We start from the raw sequence: 17,332 nt of genomic DNA on the forward strand, positions 1-17,332 counted from the left end.
TCTATCTATCTATCTATCTATCTATCTATCTATCTATCTATCTATCTATCTATCTATCTATCTCCGTCTTTATACATATGGTTATTCCTTCTCCTTCCTTTTTTATTTGTATTTCCTTTATATGTATTTTGTATGCGTATGTATATATATATGTATATGTGTGTGTGTGTGTATACTTGTCTCCCCCGTTAGAATTGCATCTTCTTTCCAGTAGAGATTACTTAATTCTTTTCATTTGTAGCCCAGTGTTTATCATGATGGATGGTACATTTTAGACAATTAATGCTTGCTGATTGATTGATCAATTGATTAACTGGTTCAATTTGCTAGACCTTAGTGATAAAAAAAAAAGACTAGAATTACAACTCAGGACCATAGATATAAAGCTGGAAGAGACTTTAGAAATAATTAGATTGAGAAGCCTCATTGTACATAGGAACAAAATGAGGCAAAGGGAGGAAAAATGACTTGCCAAGGTCCCACAGTGAATTAGCCAGGAATTAACATGAAGTCTTCTTCCAAATTTCAAATTGCACGCTTTTACCAATATTCCTTGGTTATATTCCTTATGGAATCTAATTGGTTTTACCCACCAAAAATGCTGTTCCATGACTACCAGTTCTACTTACCCCAGTCAGTTGATTTACTAAAGGAGAGGAATAACACATGGAAGAGGAGTTATGTGGCTCCAGTGAGCAGAACTGGGGATTCATGGGTAGAAATGATAGGGAGGAAATTTGGACACAATATGGAGAATAACATTCTAACAATTAGAGCTTTATAAAAAGAGAATGGATGAGAAGTGATTTATTCTTACCAGGAAATTTTCAGGCACACTCATTTTGAAAATTGTGTTTATCTGTTCAGTTTTGTAGAAAACAAAAGAATAGGTAGTATATCTTATCTTCAAATAAGGATCATCCCGAAAAAAAAAATAGCTATAGTCATATGGGGTCTATCTAGACAAATGTATAATTATCTACCGACTACTAGGGGACATGTAGTACTTATTCAAATCTTCACTGTACATGGTACCTTTTTTTTTACTTTGTACTATCTTGATCAGCTCCCATAAATTCAATTATTTTTATGCAGATGGTTTCTAGATCTCTCTCACTCTGTCTCTCTCTTCCTCTCTCTTTCCAGCTATCTATTTGTATATCTATCTATCATTAACAGCCATCAATTTGCTCCAGTACTATCAAATTCAGGGACATCTACGTGTTTCAAAGGCTTCTCCATCTCAATATGTGTCCACCAACTCTCCACATTTCATCAGCAGCTCCAGTGTCAGGTATCAACTATTACCTCCCTTTTCCAGCTTCCTTTTGTGCATTATCTAGATTGTAAGCACTTTGAGGGCAGAGACTGTCTTTGTCTTATTTGTATCACCAGTGCTTAGCACAGTGCCTGGCACAGAGTAGGCACTTAATAAATGTTTATTGAATTAAATAGAAAATATCAAAAATATAACATATTATCTTTCTTCCCAAACTACCCCCTCTTCTGAGTTTTATTATTATTTATTATTATATAATGGCTTCCAGTCTACCACGTCACAACTTCTGTGTCATGCTCTACTGCTCACTCTCACTCTACATATCCAATTGACTGCCAAAGTTTGTCCTTTCTATCTTTACATTTCTCATATATGTTCACTTCTCTCCACTCATACAACCACAGTCTTAGTTCAGGCCCTCAACACTTCACACCAGGAAAATTGGAATGGCTTCATCTCTGCAGTCCTTTCCTCCCATCACCCCAATCCATCCTTGATTCAGCTGATAAGGTAATTTCTCTAAAGCTCCAGTCTGACCTTGTTACTCCTGTGCTCAGGGCACTCTACTGGCTCTTTATTACTTACAGGATCAAGTATCAACTCTTCTGCTTGGCATTTAAAGCTCTCCATAACCTGGTTCCTTCCTACCTTCCATAGACTTTACAAATCAGCTCCACTACCTAACTTGCTCTTCTTCAGCAAGACACCCCGTCTTTTGCCTCCACACATTTGCACTGGCTGTCCCCAATATCAGAAACATTGTACCCTTCATCTCTACCTCCTAGTTTCCTCTAGCTTCTTTCAAGACTCACTTAAAATCCCATTGTCTGCAGGAGGCCTTTCTAAATTTCCTAGAAGCTATTCTTCCCCTCTCCAATTTGTATCTATCTCCTGTGTATGTAACTAATTATATATTTAATTTCTTTTTCTCTCCCTTGCTAGAATGTAAGCTCCTTGCTGTGAATTGATCTGACTATCCTAGCAAGCAATTTTGAACTATGTCCCTCCTGCACATTACTCAATTGTTAATGCTTCTTTTCCCTATTTAGACCTATACTCCCAAAGAGATCAAAGAGGGAAAAGAATTTACAAAAATATTTATAGTAAAGTTTTTTGTTTGTTTGTTTGGTTTTTTTTTTGGTGTCAAACTAAGGGGGTGCCTATCAATTGGGGAATAACTGACCAAGTTATGGCATGTGATTGTAATAGCATACTAGTGGGACATAAGAAATGATGAAATGGGCGGATTCAGAGAAACCTGGGAAGAATTGTATGGGCTGATTCAGAGTGATGTAATCAGAATCAGGAAAGGAATTTATATAACAATACCATTATAAAAATAAGCAACTTTGAAAGGTTTAAGAACTTTTATCAATGCAGTAACCTCAAAGTTGGTTCCAGAGAACCAATGAAGAAATATGATATATACTCACTGTGTAAAAGCTGATGGACTAAGGGAGTAAAATAAGAAATAAATTTTTTGGACATGGAAAATGCAGGGTTTCATACAGTTTTGTGTGAAAAATGCATATTTGTTATAAGAATTTTGTTTTTCCTCCTCCTTTTTCTTTTTTTTCCTTCTTTGTCTCTCCTCTTTGTTTTCTTTTTTCTTCTCCTTTTTCTTTTTTATGAACACATCATCAATGTTTTGCAAAATATCTGACTCATAATAAGCACTTAAAAAATGCTTGTTAAATACATTTAAAAGTGCCACAAATCTTTCAAGTCATGGAAAAGTGATTAAAAGTTTAATCTTGAAGCAAATTAAGTGGTCTTGTAGCTGAATAGAAGATTTCAGTTCAATTCTGCAAACATTCTTTAATGGCAAATATGTACAGGCTACTGTACTAGGTGAGAAAATTCAAAGGTAAAAAAAGGTTACATTCCTTGCCTTAAAGGGGTCTTATCTAGCAAGTGTGATTGAAGGGAACTGTATTATTTGTCTTTCATTTTGAGGAAGACTGATGACATCACAGGGTGATGTCTTGACTCATGCATGAATTGGATTTAAGTGAGGCAGAATTGCATGAAGTCATCAGCCTCACTCTTCCAGAGTCATTGAAGTCCAATGGCAGGACAAAGGTCAAGACTATTGATTATGGCCTGGGATGCAGTGGGTGACCTTGGCATCTACTATGTGTGACCAAGCTCTAAGCACTCCACAGCACCTGCTTCTGTCACCTTCATGGCCTTTAGAACAAATTGTTCTCATCTGTCCATTCTGCCAGGGGAAGTCTTCATGTGCTTAGGATAGACATTCTTCTAACTGTCTGATGAACTTGAGGCCTGTTACCTTCAATCTGGTTTAGCCCACCTGCAGAGAGGGTTCTACCAGAGTGTGGCTACTGCACATGCTACAGCTTCCTGAAGCCTCAGGTGAGAGTTGAGTGACAGGTGGACACCAAATTAGATGAGCAGTCTTGAAAAGAGCTCAACAAGCCCTCCCACTAGATGTGTTAATCTTCTCTGAACACCCCAAATAATCTGACTGAATGATATGAAAGTAATATTTTATATAGATCGTAACAGTTCAATACAATTCAATTCAGCACATATTTACCGATCTCTTTGTGGTGGGCATATGAAAAACACTGTGCACAGTGAATGGTCCAGGAATCAGAAAGATCAGCATTCAGGTCTCACCTCTGACAAAACCTGGCTGTGTAATGCTCATAGGCCAAGCCATTTAACTCCTTAGTGCCCATGGTTAACAACCTAAAGCTCTTAAATTGCATAATAGTGGCGACCTAGCGTGGAATATTTGTCAGCCAGCCACTGGGGGTCCAGCAGAAAAACTCCAGAGTGCAACTAGAACCAGATCAAAATGAAATGAATAAAAATGAATAAAATGAATAAAAAATGTAATAAATCATAGATAATGTTGATTTGTGATTTTCTAAGTCAACCTGTGGCCCAACAGGGATCCCTTTCTATTTGAATATGACACCCCTGCATATTAATGAAATCACAAAATCAAATGCCTCTTCCTCCAAAATACATTGTTCTGAGCACTGGGGAAGAGAATAAAAGGAAGAAATTAGCAGTACATTTTCAAATACATACATACACACACACACAAACACACACACATATGACAACAATTAGTCTTTGCAAGAGAAAGTAGAATTGTCAAGTACTCTAAAAGCACAAGTTTTGATACCAAAAAATGATTTTATAATTACAGATATTTTTAAAAAATCTACTCCTAGAATTGATGTCCCTTGACTAGTTTGAATTCCTTTAAAAACCCATTAAGAATTTCACTAATTTGGCTTGGACTTTCTCCCAATTGCTCGAATGAGTAAAGCTTTACTGCGTTTCAAAGATACATTTTCAGAAATTATCTTACTTTTAATTCCTTATTAGGGTAAATCACATTTATCTATATTGACCCTAATTTACCATTTTGCAGCTCAGTAATTGCACTTAAAAGATACAGATAAATCAAGATATGTCACACTGTTCATCATTATCTTTTACAGGCTTAACTCCATGAGCATATTTTCACTTGTGTTGTCTATGGTTCCAAGGTGTTATTCCAACAGAATTCCGAAAAAACTAGGTCTCTTGCATAGGTCCTTCCTAGAAAATGAAGGAAAGGTGGAACATGCTACATATATACTCAGTAAGGTCAAACAAGGCAACAGCAAGAGCTTTTTCCTTTCATTATGGATGATCCCATAGGAAGGCTTAAAACACTCACCTTGGAGGAAAACCCCAGCAGCCCACTGGCCAAAGGCTTCACATGGCTCCACCTTAGACAGCTTTTTGAAAAATTAATTTGTTTTGTTCAATTAGGAAAAATCTTTTTCCCTCATGGACTGCAAGGCATAGGAAAATCAAGACCTTTTCAACAAAAAGGCAGAGTGAAGCAAAATAAAATCCCACTGTGGCCATGTCAAAATATATATGGCTCATACTTTACCCTGGATTCATCACCTCTGAAGAGGTGTGTAGTATGTGTAATTATTGGTCTTCTGGAATCAGTGCATTGAATCGCCTAGCTAATTATCACTCAGATATATATTCCAATATTTCTTGCCCATTTTCCTTGATACTCCACAACATTGTACCTAACAAGGGTGAGGCAGAGGCTTCTGTACCTCTTTATATTTTCTGGGTATCAGTGTAGCAAGTGGACTATCTACCTCATCCCTCTATGACTCTTCTATTTTCTCTTCCAGTATTGAATGATGTCCTCTGAGGATGGGTCACGGGTAGAAATATGCTACAATCTACCCAAACTCACTCTGTGTCCCTCCATTATGCTTTGACTTTGTGGAGAATGGTTTGTTAATATTTATACCACATACATCATATACAGAACATAAGATGTTGATTTCCTTATACATGACATTAATTTAGGAGAAAGAATACTGGTACTGGAGTCAGTAGAACATTTATGGCTGAGTCACCATGCTAGGCTTGTTCCCTCAGTTAAATTTTGATACTTTCATTCAGTGGGCATTTATTAAGGGACTGCTATGTGCCAGCCACTAGGGTAGGTTCTGTCCAAAAAAAGATAAAATCACAGTCCCTGCCCTCAAGGAGCTTACATGTTCTCTGGGAAGACAACATAAACATAAATATACAAGACACGTATCTATACATATACATGCAAGGTAACAATGAAGAAGAGGTACTAGCAGCTGTCTGGGCAGGAAGTCAGTAAAAGCCATGTAAGATTGTGGTCATGTAAGAAGGGTTGTGGTCACTCAGATGCAATGATTAAAGATCTACTTAGTGATACCAGTAGGGACAGCTGGGTGATGCAGTGAATAGTATGCTAGACATGGAGTAAAAAAAAAACCCCAAAAAACAAAACAAAAACCCCTCATCTCTCTGAGCTCAAATCTGGCCTCAGGCACATTCTAGCTGTGTAAACCTGGGTATGTCACTTAATCCTGTTTGCCTCAGTTTCCTCATATATAAAATGAGCTGGAGAAAGAAATGGCAAACCACTCCCATATCTTTGCCATTTGTTGGTATTGGGTTGTTTCAGTCATGTCTGACTCTTTGTGACCCCATTTTGGGTTTTTCTTTCCCAAGAAAATTCTAAATAGGGGCATGAAGAGTTGGACATGACTTAAAAATGACTGAACAACAAAAACAGTGATATCAGTACCTTCCTCTACCTCAAGTTCCCATCTGTACACAGCTTGAATTTATCCTGCTTCATGAGACCCCTATATTGTAGGATTTCACAAGTAATTGGTAGTGTCCTATAACTAACATAATTAGATAGCATGGGGAACTCCAATAAAAAAATAAAATGGTATTTCAAATAACATGTGGAAGCTTAATTTATCCTCTTCTTTTACTTCTCATCCTAGCTTCTGTTAAAGAAATAAAAGGAAAATCTAGTGGATAGGCTAAAAAAAAAAAGAAGAAGAAGAAGAAGCTTTCTGAGAGTAAGTCTTCTGAAGAAACTGGAGAAGAAAGAACTTATGGATTAGTCTGTTTGAGTTCAGCAACCATAATTGTGAATTTTGTTCTGATCTAGCCCTAAGCACATTCCTGAACTTGACTGCTCTCCATTTCCTACAGCAGACTCCAGTCTTCTCCTCATCCATCATTGTATGTCTTTTTTTACCTTCACAAATCCGTGGATGTCTCCACACCACAAAGATATCTTATTTCTTGCTTTGTATCCCCCTGTACTTTGTCTGAAGGGACAGCATACTTTTCTTTTTTTTCTGAATGTGACAGAAGAAGTTTGGAGGTTGGAGATGCTTCTCATTCCACCTTCTCTATCTCAACCTGAAAAAAAAAAGCCTAGGTAGAAGGAAGTGTCTCCATGGAAAAAGGAAATGGAAAATGCAGACATCTGGGAATTGTATGTCCAAATATCCTAATGTCTCCCAGCCTATACAATCTCTATAATTTTTTTCAATCCAGTTGGGGTCTTATCTCAGTTACATTGATAAGAAACATTTTAGAATTATGGATTATAGAAGTAGGATAGTTTTGAATAATGATGAAATCAAGGGTATAATCAGCTTTGCACTCAACTGAGGTGGAATAAAGCTATAGGTTATGGAAATAGTGGAGGTTGATCAACTAAAATCATGATGTTTGGAAGGATACGAACATTTAAATTGAAGTCCCCAAATATAAGATTAAGGTTGGGCAGAAAGGGTGACCATTAGCCAGATGCTAAACTTACTTTTTCCCCTAAACCAAAACCCATTTGGAACAACTTAAAGGTCCCTGTTACTCTCAAAGACACCACCATCCTACCCATTTCCCAGGCTCCTAATCTCAATGTCATCCTCAATTCCTCATTTATACTCACACCATGTGTTCAGTTTGTGGTCGTGTTGTTGTCTCTACCTTCACAACATCCCCTTGCTATGTCTCCTTCTTTCTACTCATACAACTATACATCCTGGAGCAAATCTTCATCACCTCATGTCTGGACCATTGTCTGGTTGGTCTGCCAAGTATTTCATGATTTCTGGCTACACATAATGCCCAGAAAACTTTACACTAAAGAGATAAGCCTTGGTTTCTAAGAGAAACATTAGACTATTAAAAGCATTGAGCATCTTCCCAAAGACAATCTAGTACATTTTCTTCCTCTAGCTCTATTTTGGGTAAAATTCATTGATCATTTATTTTATCTGTATATATGCTGATGGACAAGTTCCATGAATTGTTGCTCTAACTACATGTCATCCCATTTATTCATTTATTTTGGTTTATTTCCCTGTGTAAGATCAGTTTCCTCTCCCCCCAAAAAAGCTCCTGTGCTGGACTTACATAGACCACTTTCAATCCTGGAGAAGGCTGAACACAAAAAAAGGGAATTCAGGATTCCTTCCCTTCCTTTCTTCCTTCCTTCCTTCCTTCCTTCCTTCCTTCCTTCCTTCCTTCCTTCTTTCCTTCCTTCCTTCCTTCCTTCCTTCCTTCCTTCCTTCCTTCCTTCCTTCCTTCCTTCCTTGCTTCCTTCCTCCTTGCATTCTTTGGATCTAAATGTCTCCACCCTGGAAACCTGGGTGAAAATATCTCAAGTGAAAACTTAAGGGTGGTTCATGACTACTCCATCCCCTGAAAGAGATTATTATAATCCTTTCTAGAAAGTTACTTGATATTCAAAGTACAGTTACAGGACAGCTGTTAATTTGCTCCATCCCATAAGAATTGCTTAAAACAAAAAAGACCCATAAGCACACATTCACAAATATTTAAAATGTGAAACAATAATCCATAACAAAGGACATAGAAGGGCCCATAACATATAAAGGAATACACATGAGGCTATAGTGAGATTCATAGAAGCCCATAACATCTATTATACTTTTTCACAAGCAGAAGATTCATGGTAGAGTTGTGAGACTACTGGCTAGATTTTACTTTCACAATATGGGCTATTCAAACAAAAACCCACCTAAGGTCCCTATATTCTGGCCACCCAAACATGCTTGGCTGCTGGTGGTTGACTTCTCTGAGAAGGGTGTAATCTCAGGGAACACCTCCCTATGAGCATCTAACACCTGATCTCTCAATGACTCACTCTTCTTTAGCTCATGAGGTAGATGCCAAAGCTAGGAGCATCTATCTCCAAGGATCACTATTTTGTCACCTGTACTCAGGGAAAATATCCCAAAGCAGGAGAGGAATGTGGGGACTCATTCCTACCAGAGAAAGACATGCACTCATTTCTATGTTCATGAAACAGGAAATTGTTGCTATTCATTCATATTCAACTCTTCCTGACCCCATTTAGGGTTTTGAGTACATAATTTTACAGATGAGGAAGCTGAGGCACTGAGTAGGGGAATGAATGCTAGCTCCATGTTGAAGTCACAGTGGCCTTGGGTGAGGTTTGGAAGGGAAAGGAGGGCTCTGGCTCCCTGACTTCCTGCAGCTGATGTTGGGGTGCAGAGGGTTGTTACCACTCCATTCTTCCATTTTACCACTTGGGTGTGCTCCCCGACTTCATGCCATGGTGCTAGCCATGACCCCTGCCTGCAGGGCCATCTCTCCTATCAACAGCTGGGGCGGAGGTTGCTTTCCTGCATCCTCTTCCCATGGGCACAGTCTGTACTGAGGCTCTATATGCTGAGAATGGCAAAGATAGTTGAGCACTTTGCTATTTCTTTTTCAGCTCATTCTACAGATGGAAAAACTGAGGCAAACAGGGTTAAGCGACTTGACTAGGATCATACAGGTAACAATAAGTGTCCAAGCCTGGATTTGAACTCAGGAGTTCCTGACTCCAGGCCAGGGCTCTGTCCACTGTACTATCTAGTTGTCCCAAAACAGGAAATAAGAGACAACATTTTGTTCTTCTTTTAAAACTAGAATGGGATACTCTTCCTGTTCAGTAACAATTCATCCTCAACAGTGCCCCCAGTGGCAGAGACTATGGAGAAGAATAATGGATTGTTGAAGCATCCTAAAGGTCAGTGCTGCATCAGAGCTTATGTCTCTTTTTAATTGTGGAGCCAGAGCATGAGTACACAGTTCCATGGGACATGTAACATTTCAGTAGATCAGGGGACTCACCTTAGCACCTTTGGAGGTAGGCACTTGATGTGTGATTTCTTTGAAATGACAACTCCCAGATGAGGAAACTTTCTCTAGTGATTCTAGTTGGCAATTTTCAGCAAATTATATTTTAGGGAGTTGTTAGGGCACTGAGAAGTTTTGATACATCTAGAGTTTTCCAGCCAGTATGTGTCAGAAGTAATACTTGAATTTAGGTCTTCCTGGGACCAAGTCTAACTTCCTACCCACTACTCCATACTTCCTCTAATCCATCACTTAGTATTATACTTATTTGTACAGTTAGAACAAATGATTTTGAGCTATCATATATTTCATTTAAGAGGTTCAGCAATATTTCAGGTTTTGAAGCAATTAGAACCATATCATCAAAAAAAAGAAAATCTGGAGGTACTGTGATATATAAAATGTTTGAGAGATATAGTTTTTGGGTAATTAATAATTTTATTAATCATGCTAGAAATAATTAATAGTGTCAATGACACTCTCAAATGCCAAAGATCCCTCATTGAACCCATTCAATGCTTATATGCCCTTGGAAGAGTGCGTGTTGCTGAGAGTGGCAAACAACTTTGACTGGTTAACAATTAATGAGAAGAATGAATTGTGGTTTTTTTGTTTTGGTTTGGTTTTGCTAGGCAATGGAGTTAAGTGATTTGCCCAGGATCACATAGCTAGTAAATGTCACGTGTCTAACGGTTTGAACTCATGTTCTTCTAACTGCAGGGCCAGTGCTCTATCCACATAGTCACTTAGCTGCCCTGAAGAATGAATATTGTAATGAGAGGTGGATCTATACTAATGAAGAACTGGGGGATATGATTTTGACCACTCAGTTTTGGTCAAAGAGACTTATCTAAACCCATTACTCCATCTAGAGGAATCTAGACAAAATGATCTATCTGCTCTGCCCAAACCTGCCAGAGTGGAATACAATGGGCTAAACTTCACTTTAGATTAAATTCCTTAGTTGGGTGGGGCAACAACTCCTATGCAGGATCAAAAGACACATATCCAGGGGATTTGAGCAACCTCATCCACCCGCAATGTACTTCAGATGCTGACTTGGCCTAGTAGAGAATGAGTATCTAGGAAAGTAAAAATCCTGGGTCTCCCCAATGTTAACAATTATTTATTTAATAATCATTTCTCTCAGAAACTTGCCATCTAAAGAGAAATAAAGATGATGATGATAATTATGATGATGATATTTTATATAGTGCTTTATGGTTTCCAAAGTGATTTACATGTCAGTTTAATTGATCTGTCTTACACGTAATCTCTGTGGAGAATGCCCTATGATTATGGCAACATCTTTGGTGAGTATACATGTCTCTATTATATGTCTCACTTGATATAAATGATCATTATTAAGAAGAAAAATGCAGCATTCTCTTTTCCCTTTACCAGCAAAGGCCAAGACACACAACTGTCTAAAGCTCTAGATATTTAGGTAAATTTACTCTTTTTACCCTCACATGCCTTGTATAGCATGACACTACTTAGAGCAATCTATATGCTTTCAAAATTGGTTTTCTAAACATTCATCCTCATCTCCAGTGAAATCAAATGGTTATCTGTAGGTCATAGGAAAAAGTTATGTTTGATGTCACATCTTTCTAGGAATCTTGTATGATTTTGACCTATGCTTGGGGCTATCATTAAGGCAACATATGCTCTACCAAATTAAATGATTCCTCAAATATAAAATGTAGCTAATACCTGACCTCCTTATATCAGAGGGCTGTGAAAATTAGAGCAAGTATAAGATATACTGAGTATTAGCATACAGTTGACCCTGCTTACCTATATTTGATAACTTGTTAGGACACACAAAGGCATTCATATATATATCTTCATTCGATCAATGCTATTATTACATGAGTAGAAAAAAGTAGTCTGAACTCCTCCCTCTCTCCCCCATCCCATAATAAAAAAAAGTAGTTTTTATTTAAATTTTATAATTCAGGAAGCAAACTATTTAAAATGGCCACTTCATCTAGTGCTGGTATCATCAACATTTCAGCTCAACTTCAGTGTAACTTTATAGAAAGTAAAACCATTTGCCATATATCTAATTTCCAGGGACTAGGTGGAAATTTTGATATAACTGTGTAATATGATACATGCAGGAAACCACTTAGGTAGTATCTACTCCCCCTCATTGCTCTCAGTCCTCTCTGAGGCACCAGGAAGTGATGTAAAGTCATTTAAGAACACTCCATAGCTGGTGAAACTAATAGATTGATATAGGTGGGAATTCAATATAAGCGGGTTTGACAAATGTGGAGAAATTTAACATTGGGCCTGTGGGATTTAGGGCCAGAGTTTTAAATTTGATTGATAGATCTGAGAATTCCATATAGGTGGATTGAATACAAGTGGGTTTCATGATATCATAAAACCAATATAACCAACTAAAAAAGTTACAAAACTACATCTCCTGGGTACAGGATATGTAATGTGTTTTTAGCTAGTCAAGTTAACTATTTTAGTACATTTACTCTACATTTTCTTGACATTGCTTCCTCAGTTAATGTTTCTGTGTCTCAACAAGAGCTTGTTTTGTCCCCAAACCACCAGTATTTTTGGACAATTACTTGTTCAAAGTCAGTTCAATTATGCAGCTTTGATTGCTTAAAATTTCATAAGATTCATGGGACAAACTATAAATTACCCTACTGTTAGTTGTAGTATTTTTCCTGTCATTTTCTAACTTAGTTAAGCAATGTTCTTTAATTTTTCTTGTCTAAAATTGTTTTCTTTAATTAATTCTTCTTGAAATTTAATTAATTCTTCTTAAAAATTAATTTTCTTTAATTTTCTTTTCATATCTCCAACTTTCTTCCATTCACACAATGTATATATACACACATGCATTTGTGCATAGATGTATATTCACATATGTGTGTATACATGTATGTTGTATATTACCTAACAGGTACCCTCCAACTTATATGCCAAGTTTGAGGATTGTCAGTACAGGTTCAAAGTGCTGTGTAGGTCTATTTCCACAATACATGTAGCTTGGGGGACCCTTCTAATATATTGTCCTTTAATAATGATAGTTAATAATAATTTAATATTAATGTTTTAAGGTTTTCCATTTGGTTTATTTATATATTATCTTATTTAACTTGATTCTCACAATATATTTATATATTATCTTGCTTAATTTTTTCCTCACAATTATCCTATGAGGTAGGTGGTTTTATTATCTTCATTCTAACAGTGAGGAAATTGAGGCTGATGGGGGTTAACTTCCTTGTCAAAGAAAAAGCCTCAGTCAGGATTCAAACTTAGCTCTTCTCTACTCTAATATGCTGCCACCAAAGGAAAAAGATAACTGAAAGCAAAGTTATTTGATAAGATGTCATAATAAGATAAGTCAATGAGAAGAGTTGGCCCATCTAGGAAACATATGTGGCCTAGGCACATATATATATGATTAGGGGGCATACATGGCTCACCTCATGCATCCATTGCTCACGTATGGCTTCTTTTGTTGTTATTATAGGGCTCTTTGGGCCTGGTCTCTTAGTTTTTGTTGGATGTAGCTCATTTGAATGTTTCATTTTTTTTTCCACTAAAAGGTCAAACCCTTACATATAAATACATATGTATATATATGCATACATACACATGTATATATACACACACATATATACGCTTATATATCCCAATTCATTGATATATATTTGTTTTGTTATTTAAAAAAAAACAGTAGTTAACTGAATGACTAATAGTACAGTGTAAAGAATGCTATTTTTATAGTAAGAGAATGTGTGTTCATATAACAGTTCTACTCTTTATTTTGTGGGACTGTAGGTAAGTCACTTAAACTCTCTGGACTTGTTTCTGATCCATAACATTGGATTTTTGATCTCTAAAAGTCTTTCGGTTCTAAATCTATGTTCCTAAGATTCAGATACAAATATAACATAGTGTTTTTTACCTTTGAACATCTTGAACAGGGAACAGCAATTGCGTTACAATTGCAAACATATTTCAGAAATCTTAAGCTATAATCAGCTAATAGTTAGAGAATTCATTAGTTGAAATGGGTTTGTTCTCTCTAACCTCTTCATTTTAAGAACACCTAGATCATTATTAAGAAGAAAAATGCAGCGTTCTCTTTTCCCTTTACCAGCGAAGACCAAGTCACACAACTGTTTAAAGCTGTAGATATTTAGGTAAATTTACTCTTTTCACTCTCACATGCCTCGTATAGCACGACACTACTTAGAGCAATTTATATTCTTTCAAAATTGGTTTTCTAAACATTCATCGACATCTCCAATGAAATCAAATGGTTATCTGTAGATCCAACTGTATTCTTCAAATTTAGCATACTTTTCTTATTTATTTTCTAAAACAAAAATCAGAATAAACTTTGTCTATTCAATTAAATGAAGTTGAATGAAAGACACTGGGCCCCTTTGCAAATGTCACATAAAAATACCTCAACAACTGTCTAAAATCATTAAATTATTATAAGAACTAATATCGTGATCTTTCTTTGGTATCATTACAGTATAATTTTTCTGGGTGGTACATGTTTTCTAATGGAAACAAAAATTCTACTTTTCTAAAATCCTAATTAGGAAAACAAACAAATACATATACCTTACCATTAAGCACATCACTTCTAAAAGTAATCCATTTTCAAGCAAAAATAATTATTTGAGCATTGGCTTAATTACTTTAATTTCATGGGTATGTTAATATGAACTTCATCAAATAAGACACTTTCATTATTGAATTATATAACTTTAGCAAAAAAAAAAAAGATGATTAGTGATCATCTAGTCCAATTTTCTCCCTTTTCTAATGAGGAAGTAAACCAGATGATTGAGGGTACATGATTGCCCCAAATCACACAGTTATTTGAAGAGTATGGATATGAAGCCTGGACTTCTAACTCTGTCATTCTCTGCCATGCCATTATGATTCTCAATCACACACACACACACACACACACACACACACATACACACATAGGGACAGAGAGAGAGAGAGAGAGAGAGAGAGAATTACATTATTACATTGGTATGTATTTAGGTAGCCTAATTAGTATTCCTTTTCAGGTAAGCCTTTGCCTTTAAATATATACGTATGTATATACACATATACATATGTGTATATATATATATGTGTGTGTGTCTATGTATAGATGTGTATATCTATATTTATATATGTGTATATATCTATATCTATCTATATACATGAAATCGGATGGGTTCATCAGGTATAGTTTTTAACATGCTCAATGGCTTGCTCATTGTTTACTACATGTGACTATTCATTAAAATCCAAATAGAATCTGATATGTGAAAGAGCTCTATTTAGACAGTCAATGCATAAAACTGATTAAATCAAAATTCATTCTTTAAAACAGGCATCCCTTGAGAGATGCAGTAGTACAACATTCCATTGTTCCTCAAAGGCAGCAGAAGTATAATGACTCTCCTGGCTCCCTGCCCCTGCAAACTTGTAGCCCTCACAGCTGGGGCCATTTAACCCACACTTACTGACAGCCTATGCCCCAGGCTCTGGAACCAATCTGGCCCTTAGGTGGGGGAAGTAAATGGAAGGACCCGTAGATTCATAGCTTTGGTGGTTCAGCATCATCTGCTTTGCTGCTGGTCCTAGCCTTCCACTCAATTTCTAGTACCTGGATTCCTATCTTGTTCCTCTGTGTTTAAGTCCCTTTCCCTATGCCTGGCGTAGTTGCTACATTTCCTTTGGGATCAGGGAGTTGCTTTGCTTATATCTGTAGGAACAGTGTTGTGCAGAGGAGAGAGTGCTGGAACTGGAATCAAGGATGATAATGATAATAATAATACACTTTACAAATATCTCATTTTATCCTCAGAACAACCCTGGGAGGTAGACACTAGTATTTTCTCTATTTTATATATGAGGAAACTGAACAGACCAAGGTTACAGAACTTAATCAAGTTCACACAGTTAGTAAGTGTCTCAGGCTAGATTTGAACTCAGGTTTTCCTGTTTCTAGGTCAATTGCTCTATCCACTATACTACCTTGCTGTCCCTAAGAAGACCTAAGTACAAATTCTGCCTGTAGAATTTACTAGCTATGTGATCATTAGGCAATCACTTAACCTATGTTAGCCTCAGTCTCCTCATCTGTAAAGTGAAAGTAATAATATAGGGATGCAATGAAAGGCCAAAACAGTCTCTGCCCTCAAGGAACACAGATTCCCTATAAAACAGAGTTGTGAGGTTCCAATAAGATAACATTTATAAAGCACTTCTGAAACATTAATTATAAATGCCACCTGTAATTAATTGTTTGGAAACAAACTTTACTAACACTTTGTCAGATTGAACCTCTGTCTGTTGCCTGATTCCTGTGCCCATCAAGTCCTGATTTTGTTAGGTATTCATCAATTCACTATAGCTAGATTACACTAGGACATACATTTAACGAAAAACAAAGAAAGATTTAAGAAGAACTCTGCCTCTACAAAATGCATCTAATCCAGTGATGATGTCTGAACTCTAGTCTTAAGGTCTATCTGCGGTGGGCAGAAAGAACTCTGAGAAATTGAGCTGGTTTTTCATTCTCCCATTGAAGGATTTCCCAGGTGGAATATTTTCAGGTTTTTTACTCAAGAGAACCTAATATTCTGAACCAACCTAGTTGCCTAGAATTGCCTAGGATAAATATAAACTGAGAAATCAACCTCAGCTTTGTTGGAAATGGGTAACTTTTTTTTTTAACCTCTTAGTATCAAATTACAGCTTCAATTTTCTTGGGACTTAATCATCGATGGTATTAATATCAAGTTGAAGTCTCTGAGTTTACAATCTAAGTTTCCAGAGAGAAGAGCAGTGAGGACCAGTTGTTATCAATATGCTGTGTCACCTGTGTTGCATACCTACTCACATGTGTTTATTGCTGGTATCGTCCTGAATGAGATCCGGTAGACTTCAGAGACCTCCGTCAGAAAGAGAAATTACAATGAGATCATGTAGGCTGAAAGTGCCTGGCGGATGATAGGGTCATGACCTTTTTCAAAATGAGAGAATCATAGATTTCAAGCCAGAGGTGAACCTTCCCAAGGTAGGGAGTCTCAGATGCAGAATTTCACACAGATAAGAAGTCTCAGAGGCAGGATTTCAAGTTAGATCTTGATTCCAACTACTCTATTCATTCTACCTCAATGTCTTTCTGTAACAGGAAGAAATAGGAGACAACTGTAGTTTCTAAGACATGATGTGGTAGGAAGTTAGGAAACACATTTCAATCCTCAGGCACTTACTAGCAGTATGACCTTAGGAAATTCATTTAACTTCTCTGGGCTTCAGCTTCCTCATTAATAAAATGGGACCATTGAACTAAGTGTTTTTAAGGTACCTTCTAGGGCAAAGATCTGATAACTCCAGGAGAAAGAGCTTGCCGAGTAAGCTCACTGGCACAGTTTTTCAATGCCTATGGATCTTTAAGGCAGAACAATTGCTTAATTTCCCTTTTTGCATATCTCTGGTGTGGAAATCCACATTTGTTCCATAAAG

Source organism: Vombatus ursinus, unplaced genomic scaffold, assembly GCF_900497805.2.
Source record: "Vombatus ursinus unplaced genomic scaffold, bare-nosed wombat genome assembly UNPS02014812.1, whole genome shotgun sequence".
NCBI classification, from domain to species: Eukaryota; Metazoa; Chordata; class Mammalia; order Diprotodontia; family Vombatidae; genus Vombatus; species Vombatus ursinus.